General features: G+C 35.5%; 1 long non-coding RNA gene across 1 annotated transcript in view; it reads left to right on the top strand.

Moving 5' to 3' along the window:
- Nucleotides 1-12,079, top strand: part of LOC108398825 (uncharacterized) — a 64,812-nt gene extending 52,733 nt beyond the window's left edge. The window contains exons 3-5 of the long non-coding RNA XR_001853518.3: nucleotides 6,295-6,478; nucleotides 7,626-7,689; nucleotides 8,547-12,079. This is a non-coding gene — a long non-coding RNA (uncharacterized lncRNA). The remainder of the gene's footprint in view (nucleotides 1-6,294; nucleotides 6,479-7,625; nucleotides 7,690-8,546) is intronic.
- The last annotated feature ends 5,422 nt before the right edge of the window (nucleotides 12,080-17,501 follow it).

The raw sequence follows: 17,501 nt of genomic DNA on the forward strand, positions 1-17,501 counted from the left end.
GGGGGAATGTAGTAACCACAATGTTGCTTATGTGAAACCTGAGCATAAGATTGTATATCAATGCTACCTTAATAAAAAAGAAACATTATGTAAAAACCAAGCATTTTATAGTCTTTCTATTATCATGAACCATATATACTAAAAAAAAAACTTACACAATATATTTGCTAATGATTTTTGGTCTCTAAGAATGGAAGACACTCTGCTCAACTTTATACACCCACTTAGCTGCTATAGTAAATAAAATCAAGTTATCTTCATGAGGCATAACACTTTGCCATGTATAGATTGTACATACAATACTCTCTAGCTGATAAAAGATAACAAACAGATCATTTCATTTTTCTGTGACTACTTTCTTCATAATAGTGTCACTATTTATTTCTTTATGTTTTGAACTTCTTCACTAATTTGTAGTTTAAATTAGAAAAACTGCTAGACAATTACTGAACATTTAAAGCAAATGACACCCTCACTAGTCAAAAATTTTATAATTTTCATGAAATACCTCATAGCACACTATACAGATCACGCTGTGTCTCCCAATGCCTTTGCTATTTATGTTGACTTTTCTGTTCATATGTTATTAGCACCCACAAATAAAATAGTTATAATGTCACCCAATTCCATTATTAGATTTTTATCCAGAGAAAAAATATTTTCATTGAAATTATAAACATCATATGCTTTTAAAAATATTCTTGGAGACTTGTTTTCTTTTCTTTGACCTCAGTATAATTATAATTTTATTCAATAATTTTACTTGACTTAAATTTTGTGGCACAGCAATATTTTATTTTGATGAAGAATCTTTCCTGAGTGTGAAGTGTTAGGGTAATCCTTACATGATCTTGTGATTTTATTCACCAGATGGAATTTTCATATTTACTTCTGATTTACTGTGAATCTTATCTTGATATTTTGATATAGTTTTAATATGTTATGTATTATACAAGAAAGAGCATTGTGATCTTTCTTTAAATACTTTCCAGGATGCCTAAGTGCAGATATAGGAGATATATCATTATGGCATTTTATTTATTTGGGGTATTTATTCAGTAGCACTTTAAATTCCATAAAAACAGATCACACATTAAATATATGTTCTTACAAAACTCTTAATTAGTAATGTAATTGTGTTTTATTTTCATAAACAAAAAAGCTTTTTAAAAATTAAAGGAGATTCACAAAGCCTCAATATATCCTATTAAAAATGTGTTTATCTGTGTTCAATAAAATGAAAATATTTTCTGTTGTTTGTACATTTCATATGAAAAATATTCTATGATAGAATAGTGAAGTGTGTTATGTATATAAAAACAATGTTTACTATTAAGGGAAAATCACAATGTTTCAAGTAACTAGTTAAATAATGTGTTTGTGTTCAATAACGAGTAATTTTTCTTCTGATTGTACATTTCATATGAAAAACATTCTATGATAGAAAGATAGTGATGTGTTTTGCGGAATATAAGAATGATGTTTACTGCAACCCTGCATGCAGTACCTGCCTTGAGAAATTTTGAGATTAACTTCCCTGAGCTAATTGGAAAAACTTACATTAATTCAAATTTTTTTTATCTTATCCCAAAGCATGCTTTTAGCATTTTTAGAGAATATTATACAACTATGTATTTCATCATGGAAAATGTATTAATAATTTCTTCTCAAATGGTGGATTAGAAAAGCCAACCAGGTGTGAATATAAAAAGACATCTTTCAGTCAAGTCTGTCATTTGTATCACAAACAAGCTATATAACAGCAGTAATTAATATCTCATCTATTTGCACTTGGTTTCCTCATTTTTGAAAAATCAGAGGATCAGTCTAGGTACCTCTGGTCACTTTTAGCCTTAAAATCATAGTTTTAAAATTATATCCCTCAAAAATTAGGAAAAGGGAAAAATGACAATGTTTCTTAAAACTTTTTGCTATAGAGTATATTTGAAGTATTTTAAAATGGTAATATGTCATTTCATATAATAGATTTCTTTGTAAGGACAAGGGTGAGTTATTGTAAGATATCTTAATCATTTTGCTTTTATAACTTAGTATGGGTTAAGAATGAAGAAATAGCAAAGAATACAAGTTAATGAAAAGACAGAAAAGACAGCGAGTTACTAATAGCAGCTTATAGGTGATACCAACATAGATGCCTTCCACCTGACTGCACAATTCCCCTTACTGTACCAAGCATAAGAGGGTGGGGGGATATGAAACTCTAAAATTTTATCAATTTGTTATGTACAGAAGGCAAACATTTTTTAAGGAAAGTACAATTTTAGAGACTTATAGTTGATACTAATGCATGTAGTGAAGTGCTTAAGAAAACTTCTAATAAAATTCTAAAAGTATTCAAAAAGCTAAAAAGAAAAAAAAGCTTATGAACCACATTGTCTCCAACAGATGTTTCACATTATAGATACTTGACTGATTTACTCATTTAAAGAAAACACTTTAAAGAAAACCCACTTTTATGGCTTTTAATATTGATTGGTAATGCAATAAAGCGCACATCCTCAAGTCTTTAAAGTAATAAAAATAGGTTGTTAAAAGAGGGTATAATATCTTAGGGATCAATAATATGAAATTGAAAAGTTACTAAAAGAAAATAGTATCGTGTAAATATGTTTACTACATTTTTCAAGCCTTATTTGACATTTTGAGTTAGAAAATAAAATACATTGACTCCGAGGTTGATCTTGTGTGCCACTGTGATGTTAGGAATGTTAATAATTGTATACACCTACCTTCAACCAAGTCCTCCCACGCCACCTCCCAAAAATGGTCTGTGGTGCAACCACTTCAGAAGTTAACTATTGTTGGTTGCATATTAAATCCGATGCATGGAATGTGGGAGAGATAGATACTATGCTCTAATAGTGAAAAGCACGTTGAACTGCTGAGGTTAATATGACAGGTCTGCCACTTTCTCCACAATTTTGAACAAGTTACTACACTTGTTTTTTTGTCACAATTTTCTCATCTGTAAAACTGGAATCGTCATCATAGACATATCAAAAGGTTCTTGTGAAAATAAACATGATTTAATATATGTGAACTAATTTAACAGTAATCAGCACATAACTATGACTGAATACTTACTAGTTCTTACAACATGAAATTGAGGAAACTATTGAGAAACTATTGGATGCCATTCCTGCAAGTCCGAGTCAAGCTCTGGTTGGCAAAGATGGTCCGTGATGCCATATGAAGGGTCAGTTTCTAAGCATAAACTCAGCAATATAGATGCGTTCCACCTGACTGCACAATTCCCCTTGCTACATCTCCACCACTTCGGACTTTTTCTAAAATCCCAAGCATAAGAGGGGATCTGAAACTCTAAAACTTGAACTCCTATATATAGAAGGGAAAACTTTGTTAAGGAGAGTACAATTTTGGTGACTCCTTCATTTAAGAAAATTAAGTAGGTGACGAGTTTAGTGTTCCCACCTGATAAGAAATGCCTGTCTACTTACTTTTGATCACATGTTTTATGATGGAGAGAGAATCATTAATTAACTATACTTGGTAGACACCAATGTTGGAATATTATCAGGCAAAAAAAATGTAGCTATTTAGTAATTATTTACCCTTTAATTACTCATCATTAGTCCGAATCTGTTACATCCGAATCTGAAGCAGCAGCAAATAAAGGGGAGTCATGAAAGCAAATGAAAAATGAGTATGGAGAGCTCAATAAGGTTCAGTAACGGGCCTCATTATCTCAACACTAGTTTTATCCATACTGGTTATTTGTATTAAATGTCAATTTACTTTGTAAACATATATATGTAATTACTGACAGTGTTTTAATGTACTTTGTAGCTATCAAGTAATTTAATTCCTAATCAATCCCATATGCTAGGTGCTACTGTTATTCTCATATTTACATACAAAGCAGCTAAGGCATGAAAAGGCTGTGACACGCCTAGGCTTCTACAGCCTACGTGGAGGAACCGGGGCTTGAACAGTGGGACCTGGTCCAGGTGTGCAGGCCCTTTGCTGCCACATTATTCTGCTCAGTAGGAGGATTTGCTTCTCATTATTCATCCACAATTATTTAAATTATCTGCTTTATAAAATAGGGATAAAGAATTGGTCAAGTTAAAGTCTGTACTTTAACCAGTCTTCGATTTGGCCTAGACACCCAGTTACCAACTTTACCATTCAAACCATCATTGCCATCGTCATCATTTTTCATAATACCATAAGTGTATTTCACTTGGTCACACTGAAGTAAGAGTTTTCAAACATTCACTAGCTGCCCGGCATTACTGAAATTATTTTGACATACATCTTCACCACTTTGGACTTTTTCTAAAATCACAGAGGAAATTCAAATAGAGAAGGAACTCTGCAACTCAACCCAAAGAGCTGGTGGTTCCAAAGAAACTTATGCCAGATGTTGAAATGCATTATATGATTATATAAAACAAAATTGGCTCCCTCTCGTGCTCTATTTGATAGACTTGAAATAAAAATGACACCACCGCCCACCTGACCAATAGGTAATAAGAGAAGAAAGTTATTTTCCCTAATGCAGGAGTCGGCCTGACATGGAAAAGTTGATATTGATAAGAAAGCTTCAGTGACATTAATCCAGAATATAAACCAGTTACTTAACTGTCCCTCTGTTTGATTTCATTTTTAATTAATTCAACTATTGAATGCTGATAACTGATTACATAGTAGTTACCAATCTTAATATGACTCATAATACACAAAAGCCATTAGAAGTAGCAATAATGAGACTATAGGAAGGCATAAGAGTAGAAACATTTGGAGTTACACTGATTAAGTAATTCATTGACTGAAATATTTTTCATTTCTTCCTAGAGATTCTTATATATCTTACTTGTTTCAAAGATAGTTATCAGGATATTAATATAACCCACAAATTGAGAATAAATTTAATTATACAAGTAAAGCTATTTTTTTATCATGTTGGCTGGATATGCTTATGCAGAGGAAAATTACTGAACATTTAAGATAATATTTAATTTATTATCAGCAAACGACTTTATAGAATCAAATGTGATTGAGATTTTCCCTCTACTCCATCCTTGCCCCTCTATCCCAATTAAGATATTAAGCATTGTCAGTTTTATCAGTTAATCGAATATGATTTCAGTTGAATGGGGCTGATTATTAATAAAAAGGTCAATGAATTTTAACTTTATATAAGCTGTTGAGAAAATAGTCCACTGACAATTAACTTCAAGTGGATTACTGTACAAAACATTGTTTAGAAAGGTGATAGAAGTAACAAAAAATGCAAGTGACTGTAAAGAAAATCTAAACACTAACCTCTCAACAGGCATCTTTATTGCCTCTCTTACCCTGACACTCCCACTCAATCCATCCTGTATAGTAGGTCCAACTTATTATATTATTACTTTTCAAGTATAACTTTCATTATATCACTCTCAGTTTTGGAATTATAAACTAATTCTTGACTATAAATATAGATGACAGTATAAATAAACAGGTATCTACCACCTAACTGAAGAAAAAATATTTACTGACAAAATGCAAGCCCCAGTATATGCTTGTTGACAGAAGTATTTATTCTTCTGAATTTGGCATATGACATCCCATGTAGATTTATACACTGACTATATGTGCATGCATTCACAATTAATATACAGAATTTCTTTATGCATTTATATTAATAAGAATACATCATATTGTATGTATTAACATTTTACACATGCAACAGATCATATGTTTAATATTTTGTTTTTGAGGATTATCCATGCTAATGTATGTATCATTAGTTCATTTTAACTAAAAATTTATTCAATGGAATCCCACAGAGAATTTATTCATTTTCTTATTGCTAAATATATGATATATAATTATTACAACACTATAATGAAATTTTCTTGTGCAGCTCTCAATGGGCACACTCATGAGAGTTCCTCTGGGGAATATGCCTGGGAGTAGAATTCCTGATCTTAAAATATGGGCTTATTTGTTTCCTAGATATTGCCAAATCTTTCCAAAGTTTTATACGAACTTACACTTCTACCAGCGGTGTATGGAAGTTTCCATTTTTCCATATTCTCTCTAAAACTTGAGGACATGGGCTTTTACATTTTTGACAATTGTTATTTCTGAAATATAAACTCATTCTGTTTTACATTTCACATTTTAAATCTGAGGACTATGGAGTTTAAGAGACATTACGGCCTATTAGCATTTATAAGATTCAGTCCATGCTCCTGATTTCAAGACTGAAAACCTTTCATTAGCTGGTCCTACATTGCTAAGTTTTTTTTTCTATGCCAGGGGGTCTTGGCACAGGTCCTGGACCAGCAGCATCAGCATCCCTTGGGAATGTCTTCAACATGCAGATGTGAGGGACATACCCTGGCCTTCTAAATCAGAAACTCTGGGGTGCTAGCCCAGCAGTGTGTTTAAACAAGCCGACTTTGATGTGCACTAGGATCTGGGACCCACCGATCTTGCCATGGTAACGTCTCCTCCCACCTGATGCCTCCATTTCCCACCCCTCTCCGCTCCTCATCATGACCACGTGAATGCTAAATCAGTTGTTCCTTGGGATGAAAGTCTGCACTTGTTTTACTTCTTTACATGCCCCATCAATTTGAAAGGAACACCTTGCTGAACACAGAAACCTTTGAGCTCATTCTGAAATACAGTAAACTTGATCAATACCCCTGTCATATCGAGTTATTTACATCCCTGAAATACACCTGTGGGACTTTTAAGTTTTTGTGAAATTCCCTGCTTCTTACACTCCAGGAGGAATCCTGCCATCTCACAAAAATCTCCTTGGAGAGACTACGCAGAAGAAGTGTTCATTTTCTTCTTCGTGCTACCAATATTCCTCATACACACCACCGCTTTGCAAGCATTTACCCAGGTCAGCCACACTATTTGTTTTCATGTCTCTCTTCCCATCTGGATTGCAACTCTTGTGTCTTGGCATCTCCATCACTTAATTCATTCCAGTGATTCAATTTGCATGTGTTCAGAGGGTGACAATACATTCCATTTAACATTTCCTGAGTGTGTTTATGGATCTGATTCTCTTCTAAGTACAAGGGAGATACAAAAGGGATGAAAACATTAGCCCAACTGTGAGTTGCTTGGAGGATTTATCCCTCAGACAAGTCTTCCTTGAAATTTCTTATAATGATCATTTTTTATTGCATACCTATTTCGGAGTTTATAATTTAGTGAAGTTTGTTTACTGTCACAACATGAAATGCTGTATCTTGGTTGTTTCATATATGTTCAGTCTATTTCTTCCAAACGGACTAACACTATCTAAAAATAAAATGTGTGCTTCAATTTACTCAAACATCTCCCCACAAGGTCTTAGCATAGTTCTGGATCCAACTGCTGGTTCTGCTTTGATTTTTATGAGATATGCCTTCATTGTGAAGGAAAAGAAAAAAGGAATTGTATTAAATTTTCTTTTGATATAATCGAAGAGTGAAGACGTACTTATTACAATTTATTTGATGAATCTTAGGCAGTTTCATATTATGCAATATGACATTTGGAAATAAAGAGCAACATAACTTTGTTACTATTATCTGCCATTATAAACCGTAATTTAACTCATACAAGCTGTTTTTTATATTTTCTAGGATTGAAAGAAGAAAATCGTTTTTTCACATTAGATTTTTTTCCACAGTCTCTACTATAAAAGAGGTACAATTTTCTCTAAATTTCATACTTTTTTTTGTGCCTACCTCACTACGTTTATTGATTGATGGTTGCTACCTGGAGGATTACACTGAGAAGGATTCTGAGATTTCATTCTCAGCTCAGCAGAAAACAGGGCTTGGTGGACGAGTCACGATTGCCATGGACAGGAGGGGAGAACATGGGGAAGTGCATGTTCTTCTTCCAAACAGGGCATCTACTGGGATAGGCTCAGGCAGGGATTCAAGGGCACCCACTCAGCACCCTCCCCAGAACCTGCCTGCCGACCCTTCCCTTCCTTTGGGAAAGCTATCCTTGCCATTTACCCTTGGATGCAAAAATATCTTACTAGGTATCTCCATTAAAACACATAGTGGCTTCTTTTCCTGATTATAAAAGTAATGCCTGTTTATTCCAGATGATTTAAAAATATCGAGAAGCATTAAAAAAAAAAGACTTAAACTCTGCCAGTCAGAGATAACAACCATGAACATTTTGGTGGACACGTTTACAGTTTATTTTCTCTCTGATTAAGAATGCATACATCGGGAGCATATACATGCATATAGCTTTAAAATGGAAATGGAATCTGTATGATTATATTTGACAAGATTATCGGTACTGCTTCTTGACTACTTAGCTGGTTTTGACTTGCACTCCAGGCTGTGCCAACAATGTTTGATAAAAGTATAATGTCTTATGATTAACATAGTGGTTTTCACTTTGGATCAGTGTTTTGCTTTTATTGTTATACCCCTTAGTAAACCAGTTCTTGAGAAGTGTTGGCTGAGTGGCTCATTGAATAGATAGATGGCAGAATCATTCATTCTTCGTACTAACCCAATTTTTCCCTTATTTTACAGACCAGAGCACAGAAGCTTTGCCAAATTAGAAAGCTTAGATAACATCACACTGAAAGCACCTGACCAAGCTATTACTGTTCTTGGTCTTCTGACTCTCAATATCCTGTTTGAACTACTGCTGTCTTACTATCGCCTGTGTAAACTGAGATGAGAGGAGAAAGATGAGATGCAGCAAGAGAGGCTGTATCTGGAGTGTTCTTCTGAAAGCTGAGAAATGGCTTCTGGTCTGTGTTTATGTAATGCAGTTGCGTTAAATGCATGGGAATGACTCATGGTCTACCTGTTAATGGTCGAGAATATCAGGGGATTCACAATGAGAAGAAAATTAAGCAGAAATATTGCATTACAGTGCCTCCTTCCAAATGAGTTTCTGGAAAACGATTTGTAGCAAGCAAATGGAACCGGGAGATAAGCCCCTAACTGCAGCATATAGCAGGAGCAGTTGTGCTCATTTAGGCATATGGCAGGATGGTTACACCTGCAGGCTTCCCGGCAGGTTGTGGGGAATGTGACACCCTGCATTACCAGTTTGGGATTGCACATTTGAATTTGCTCCATTAAAGAAGTGAATCCCTGTCACTTTTCAAACCTTAGAAGCTTCACAGTTCCTTTGCAACAGCATGTTTGAGGCTCAAAAAACATTCAAAGAACTGCTGCAAATCAGGAAGTGAGCTTTAAAGTTTTGATCTGTAGTTTGCAAAGGTTTGTGTGAAACAGTGAGAGTGAAGGTGATTTCCCAGCATCACGTCTATGGAGTCAGTGCAGTATAGCGTATTTCAGCAAAAGTGAAGTCAGCATGGTACCTGTTTTCCAGACAATATAATATGCTTTCAAAGTGATAAAAAATAAAAACCCATTGAATCCAAATGGTCAAAAGGAAAGGAGAGAATGAAAGATCTGAGTTGTGGCAACAGTGGGAGGCTGTAGGGTGGTGAGTGCTTCTTTAAAAAGGCTGCTGTTAAAAATTTCTATAGTGGGTGAAATGTGAGGCCAAAACAAAGTAGAACCAGATCCTCCTATTAAGTCAAGTACAGGGAAGGGAAGGCATTATTAGGGAAGACTGGTGCACTTGCTCCCATGTGCCAAGAATCCAGTGTTTTATCTTGTAAAGTTATTATCACAGAAAGACACTGAAATCATTATAACAAGATTTTTACCATGAGATCTGTTTTCCATCTTTTTAAATGTAGTTTGAACTACAAGTACATGATAAGGTTACCTACATGCAATATACAACCTAGTTAACTGTGATCGGATTTATTCATATAACAGGTGCTCCGATTACTTTTTTACTACAGGTAATAGAATGGCTTCAAGGATAGAAATAAGTATTTGTTTTGTTCTCTGCACTGTCATTAGTTCTCTGTCATAGGCTTGGGAGGGACCTTTAGACATTAGGTCATCACTTCTGGTGGAGGAGGACAGATTTTTCACTATACCAGACTGCAAGGCGTCTGTCAACAACCTCCAGGAAAGGTGATCTCCAAGCCTCCCTTGGAAACCTGTCACAGTAATCCCACATCAGTGCATTGTCACATGTCTCCTGCCCACAGACCCATACACCAGGAGTGTCCCATCAATATTAATAGCAATGATCAGGAACATCCTAAATCTGGCCAGATAAATGTAAAGTCATCTCTGGACAACTGGCAGCTTAACAGCATCCTTGGTATAATAACGCCTTATATATTTAGGACCTTTAATTGTCCTTTGCAAAGGATATACAATGTGATGCTCAACTCTGGATGCGGGCATCTAAGAGCAATATAGCAGGTATTGGACTTTGTTTTAATGATTGTGGTTGTGCTCTCATCCATCATAATCTGTGTTATGACTAACAGACTAGAGATAACTAGTTGGGGTTCAGGTATGGCCTTTGTCTTTGGAAGTGACTTCATCTTAATGGGCATGGTGGCCGTTCAACTACCCAAGTTGAAGAGACAAACAGATGTAGGAGCAAAGTATCTCCACAGTTTATTTTTAGTCAGTGTTAACAATTAGAATAGGCATTTAGGCAGCAAGATGTGGAAGAAAAACTAAAGCCATGGTTTGAAGCTCTGTGGCTTCTGCTCCTGACTATGTGTTGATGTTATTTGTAGCACATCAGAGACAATTAAGCTTCGTAGGCCTGGTACTAGATGAGAAGGCGACACTTACTAAGTATGTCCACACTGAGCACCAGAACTTCAACTCTAATCATCAGAATGTATTCACTCAGCCCTTGCATGTGCCTATATCTAGTCTTTTCTTTTTTAATGTGACGGTTTATGAAGGTGAAGGAAGTGTCTTTTGAGAGTGACTGAAGTTGATATTTGGAATTAAAGTGTAATTGTGATAGACCATAAGGGATATACAGAGGGATTATGGTATCAATCTTACTTCCATCAGATAAAAAACTATTTATAATTCTTTCTGTGAACTTTGCGATTTTCTTATTAATGAACACAAAATGATCCTCTACAGAGGATCCGACGTTATCTTGCCCCAAACTACCTTGTTTGGAGATGTGTTTATTATTTCAGGACTCTTTTGTTAACTACTGAAAAGTTTTCTGCATTCTCTCATGCAGTCTTTGTTCCTGAATGCTTTTCAGTTGATTTCTACAGTAGATTTTGCTTCCTAATGTGCTCTTCAAAATATCAGTCTTCCATCTTGCTTGCTAATAGAAATGGCAAAATTTTGTGGGAGCTCATTGTTTCTCCTTTTAAACTGAGCTTGATCTTTCTGTAAAGTATTTGCATTTTTCTTCCCTCTCTTTGTTAGGCACTGTGGCAATGATTAGGGATGTTTTAAAGCTGTCTTTTTGGAAAAGATCATGTTTTTATGGGAGTATAAGATGAAAATAGCTTCCACAATTGTATAAATATTAACCCATATTCTGTACCCATTAAGAATTCTTCACCACACCTGTACCAGGAGTAAGTTTGATGTCCTGTGCACCTAGAGAGTATTAAATAAATGCTAGTCTGTTTCTTTTGGTAAATGTAGGTAATCTCTCCAGGTCTGGATTTTTTATTTGTTTCTGGCAGCAATTTTATTAGGTTTATTATCATGTGAGAGAATGCGGCACACAAAATCTGTGTCCTATGAACCCAATAACTCTTATTAGAATAATTCACGTTTCCTGGAATTGGTAACCATGGTCCTGCACATTGCAACAGGATGCTACTAACCAATAAACTCAATTATACTTCCTTCTCCACATTACCATCCCCATTTTCATTCAACATTGCACCCAAGGAAAGTAGTTCGGGAATATCCGTTGACAAGAAAACTATTAATAAAGCATGCTATGTAAACACAACTAAATATTACACAACCACAAAAACAAACAAGTAGAACAAAAAAACCCAATGTAGATTAATCTTGGGTACACAATTTTTCAAAAAGTATCCAGAGACTATGTCCAGCATGATATTATTTTTACCAACCAGAAAGATAGAAGAATAGGATAGAGGAGGAACACATGTATAGATTCTTAATACTGAAAATGTTCTAGCACAAGCATTGGGAAGGGGGTTCCAAGAATATATTATACTGCTATGCATATACTCTCCCTGTATATGAAATATTCATTTTATTTGTATACAAAATTATATTAATAAAATAAAATAAGAATATAAGTAGAAAAAAGAATAAGAAGTGTTTCTCCAATAATTCTTGCAAGAAAACTCTCTATCAGGGTACTAATTTGATAATACCCAATGTCCCATCTACTGAATTAAAATTGGTACTTAAGAGTAGACACCAGGATAATTCCAAATAATGACCACAGTATTAGTAGGGTTCTCTCAGTATCAGGTAGTCCTATCTTTCAATTTTTCTCAACTGCTATTTTAATAACTCTGAAATTTTAAAGGGTAATACATACAATGAGCAACATGCACGTTACGTCAGTCAGCTGCACAATATTGCTGTATAACAAACCACTGCAGAATCCAGTGGCTTCAAAAAGCAATACCTTATGTCTAACCCATACACAAAGTAAATTGGATCAAAGATCTGAATGTAAGTCATGAAACCATAAAACCCTTAGAAAAAAACATAGGCAAAAATCTCCTGGACATAAACATGAGCAACTTCTTCATGAACATATCTCCCCAGGCAAGGGAAACAAAAGAAAAAATGAATGAGTGGGACTATATCAAGCTGAAAAACTTCTGTACAGCAAAGGACACCACCAATAGAACAAAAAGGCATCCTACAGTATGGGAGAATATATTCATAAACAACAGATCCGATAAAGGGTTGATATCCAAGATACATAACCTCAACAAACAAAAAGCAAATAATCCAATTAAAAAGTGGTCAGAGGAGCTGAACAGACAGTTCTCCAAAGAAGAAATTCAGATGGCCAACAGACACATGAAAAGATGCTCCACATCACTAGTCATCAGAGAAATGCAAATTAAAACCACAATGAAATATCATCCCACACCAGTAAGGATGGCTACCATCCAAAAGACAAACAACAACAACTGTTGGTGAGGTTGTGGAGAAAGGGGAACCCTCCTACACTGCTGGTGGGAATGTAAATTAGTTCAACCATTGTGGAAAGCAGTATGGAGGTTCCTCAAAAAACTCAAAATAGAAATACCATTTGACCCAGGAATTCCACTCCTAGGAATTTACCCTAAGAATGCAGGAGCCCAGTTTGAAAACGACATATGTACCCCTATGTTTATCACAGTACTATTTACAATAGCCAAGATATGGAAGCAACCTAAGTATCCATCAGTAGATGAATGGAAAAAGAAGATGTGGTACATATACACAATGGAATATTATTTAGCCATAAGAAGAAAACAAATCCTACCATTTGCAACAACATGGATGGAGCTAGAAGGTATTATGCTCAGTGAAATAAGCCAGGCAGAGGAAGACAAGTACCAAATGATTTCACTCATCTGTGGAGTATAAGAACAAAGAAAAACTGAAGGAACAAAACAGCAGCAGAATCACAGAACCCAAGAATGGACTTACTGTTACCAAAGGGAGAGGGACTGGGGAGATGCGTGGGAAGGGAGGGATAAGAGTTGGGGGGAAAGAAAGGGGCCATTACGATTAGCATGTATAATGTGGGGAGGGGGCACCTCGACGGCTGTACAACACAGAGAGGACAAGTAGTGATTCTACAGCATCTTATCTTACTACACTAACGGACAGTGACTGTAATGGGGTATGTGCGGGGGACTTGGTGATGCGGGGAGTCTAGTGAACATAATGTTCCTCATGTAATTATAGATTAATGATACCAAAATTAAAAAAAGTAATAGTTTATTTTCATACTCACAGGTCAACTGGAAACACTCTGCCTCTGGCTGCAGTTCTGTGGGGTTGGTTGGGGGACTCTGCCCCATGGGGTAGGGTGGGAGAGGGCCCTCGCTGAAGGGGTACTGGAGTGTACTCTTCTGACAACAGTAGATGTGCAAGAAGACAAGCCACACGGAGCAAGAAAGTTTAAGCCTCTATTGTATCACATCTGCTAATATTAGCCAAGCAAATCACATGATAAAGTTCAAGGTCAAAAGATGGGAAGGTGACCTTGAATGTGGGTTTATAAGACTACTACAGAGGAATGTAAAATCAAAGCCAATAATTCAACCTATCACACAAATTTTTTAAGTCAAATAAGTTGTGTATTGTACTAGGTATTTCCCCTACTCAGATCCATTATTCTCCTCTCTCTGATATGCTCTGTGCCCAGGTTGCTGAATTCTAAGGACTACCTGTATGGATTGGGCTTATCTGCTGGTTTATCAGCTTCATGGAACCAGCCAAGAGGAAAGACTGCAGCATATGGGAGAAAAAACTTGGGACATTGCTTCCCTGATTTTATAGCACATCATAGGCAATAGGTCTGTCCTTTGGTTGGTGTTCCCTTCATTAGCTGTGCCTGTATTGTTTTAGTTACCACTGCGGATGGCAGCAGCTGCCACCATTGTCGCTGGTCTCTGAGTATCTCATCGTTTTTTGTTTATTTCCTTAACTGAAACTCACACTGATTTAGATAGTCCTCTCTCACAGTCTTTTCATTTTAACCATCTGAAGTAAATTCTGTTTTCTGCTAGGATTCTAACTGCTACATATATATAATTAATTTCAGTATGTATAGCACAGATCCTTCTCAATTACCAATCACAAATGCTTCTCAAAATGATGTGGCGACTTTTGCTAAAGATAAAGAATCAAGTAGAGTAAAATTTTGTTTATCATGCTATAAGCTAACCGTTTTTATAACTGTTTGACTACAACACAGGTTTTAGCTATTTGGCTAGAAATCTTAGATTCCATACTATTTGCTCAGTATGATACATGACACACTTTTTAAAGTGTAAGATGTTTCTCTACTTCAGTTATACTGCATTTTGTACATTTATTCTGGGTTCTCTCTCCTAAATTCTCTTTTGTGGGGAGGTTACTCTTTTTTTTTCCTTAAGGCTGAATTTGGCTACCTACTCTTATATTTGCAAATACAACTCTTTGATTTAACTATGAAAATGACCACATGTCCCAACATTTTCAGCTGCAACTAGTGACCACTCCAATCTTCCCTAAAGCCAGTGACATTACAGGATGTTATGTCACAGGGTCTTCTCTGGCTTGGTAAAGACTTAACTCACCCACTGGTAAATATAGCCTAGTGCCCAGCACCCACACCACAGTAATAGCTCCATCTTACATATGTCCTATAAAAATTGTTTTTCTTTTTTTAAAATTATATCCTACTATGAAGAATCCCTTGGGTCTCTTTTCTCACCACATCTCTGTTTGAAAGAGCAGTTTTCTGATGGAACACAATACAATCTTCCTCCAGGAAAAAAAATTCTAATTTCTCTTTTCAACTATTCATCTTTGCTACTCATCATTAGAGATGTAAGTTGAAACGAGGGTCTACTGAGGTTGAGTGCTAGTTGGGTATGTTGAGAAAAGCATGAGAAAGATGGGAAATCAAATTTTAAAGAGATAATTAAATCAAAGCACAAAGCATATAGGAGAGAAGTTACCATAGCAGAAAAGTAATTCAGTTATTAAACAGAGATAAGCCCAGGACAAAAAAAGGTAAAAACCATGTACCATACTGAAAACATGAAGCCTGGGCCATATGACTACACTGGACTTGCATGACTCCTATATAGGAATGAATTTCAAGGCTTGGAGATAAAACAACCCTATTTCTGTGATAACCAAGAGGATTAAGAAAAATATATCAGCATTCACCATGTTTGAAAGTGTAAGGAGAACCAGAAAGAAGCCTGGTGTCTTAAACTATATTACAAGAGGATTTTTTTTTAACTGGAAGGTTAAAAATGACCTGAAAAAAAGTGAACAATTTTTGTGTGAATTCGAGCGCTGCTATATTCCACAGACACAATGCAGTCTGCATATATTTTACATCCCAATTTGCATTCAAAGCATTGTTTTCTTTACAACTGCCTGCAAGCCTTGTGAGGCGGTGGGTACCAACTGGTGTCACAAAAGTAACAAGCAAATGCCCATTATCAACATCTTCCTCAACAATGACTATCAAAGAAAGTTCCCCAGGAGTTCTGCATTCACAGTCCAGAAAGAAAAAAGACTTCCTGATATTTTTAGTTGGTAGTTGCAGGAATTTATCTTTAGACATGTGTTTTCAACGTTGGGATTCAAAGACATGCTGTTTTCAGTCTGGCCTGCAAAGATCATGGAAGCACAGCTTATAATCAATTTCCACTGAGCAATAAAACACTCTAGTTACTATTTTGGAGTTTAGTTGCTTCTGTCTGGTTGCTATGACTTGTTGTTCCAAGCGCATTTTCTCATTCCTGCACATTCAGTCCAATCCCCAGGGTTATTGTCTAAATTCTATTTTGTCATCTTATTCAATCCCAGTCTATTTCGTGATTCAATTCTTCTTTAAAATCTTGTCTATTTCCAAACTATGTGGTTTCATAATTCTTTTCTATTCTTTTCTTGCTTTTACACATTAATGGGTTTGCCATGCTGTGGCTCTTTCTTCTTCACAGGGTCTGGTTGGTGAAAAATCCTGTAAAAAAAATGATTGCTCTTCTGCTGTTTTCAGTTTTATTAAAATCAATATTATTTGTATCTCAGGTTTATTTCTAAGTTTATAAGGTTGTGTAGCTATTTGTCTTATGTATGTGTTTTATTTCCATATATATATGACTATGTATGTGCATATATGAAATGTGTATACAAATGTATATATATATATATATATAAAATATGTGTGTGGATATATATACATACGGAAGCCATTGTTGTTACTATTAACAGTAAATGGAAAAAGATCCTGATTTTACTATCTAAATCCATTTTGTAGTTATTTATCTTAAATGGAAAATTTCTAGGTCCTTGTGTTTTCTAATTTGTAAACTCAATAAATTTCCTACTGCTCTCAGAATTTCGTGACAGTGGCGATAGTACTGCTTAAGGAATGGAACTCTTCTTAGGTTTTTTTGCACTGTAGATTGTTAGAAGTTCATGGACTTTGCTTTCCTCTCTTTTACTGTGACATAGAAGACTACACATTCAGTAAAATAATTTGTCCTCAGGGTGCATATGTGAGTTTTATGGAACCTACTGTCTAGAACCCATCCATCAAGGCAGATCACGATGCTGCAATAATTTGACTTTCCAAGACTATCTTGTTATGCCTTGAGAAATAAATCCCTAGTTTCTGAATTTAAGTCATTAAAAGAATCCTTTTTCAAGATGCGGAGCTGGAAGGAGATTTTTTTCTTCTCAGTCTTTTCAGAAAGTTCTGATATTGAATGCTGTCTCTTATCTTCAGAATAAAGTAGGGGGAAGAAAAGGTGTGTGTCGGGAATGGACAGGTAGCAACAGCTAAAGCTGGAGTTAAGTTTCATGGTGTCCTCCAGGTATAAAAGAGCACATGCTACCAGTAGAGGAGGAGAAGGTGGGGCCGCTTAAATAAATAAATAAATAAAAAGC

This window comes from Manis javanica, chromosome 10, assembly GCF_040802235.1.
Source record: "Manis javanica isolate MJ-LG chromosome 10, MJ_LKY, whole genome shotgun sequence".
Taxonomy (NCBI): Eukaryota; Metazoa; Chordata; class Mammalia; order Pholidota; family Manidae; genus Manis; species Manis javanica.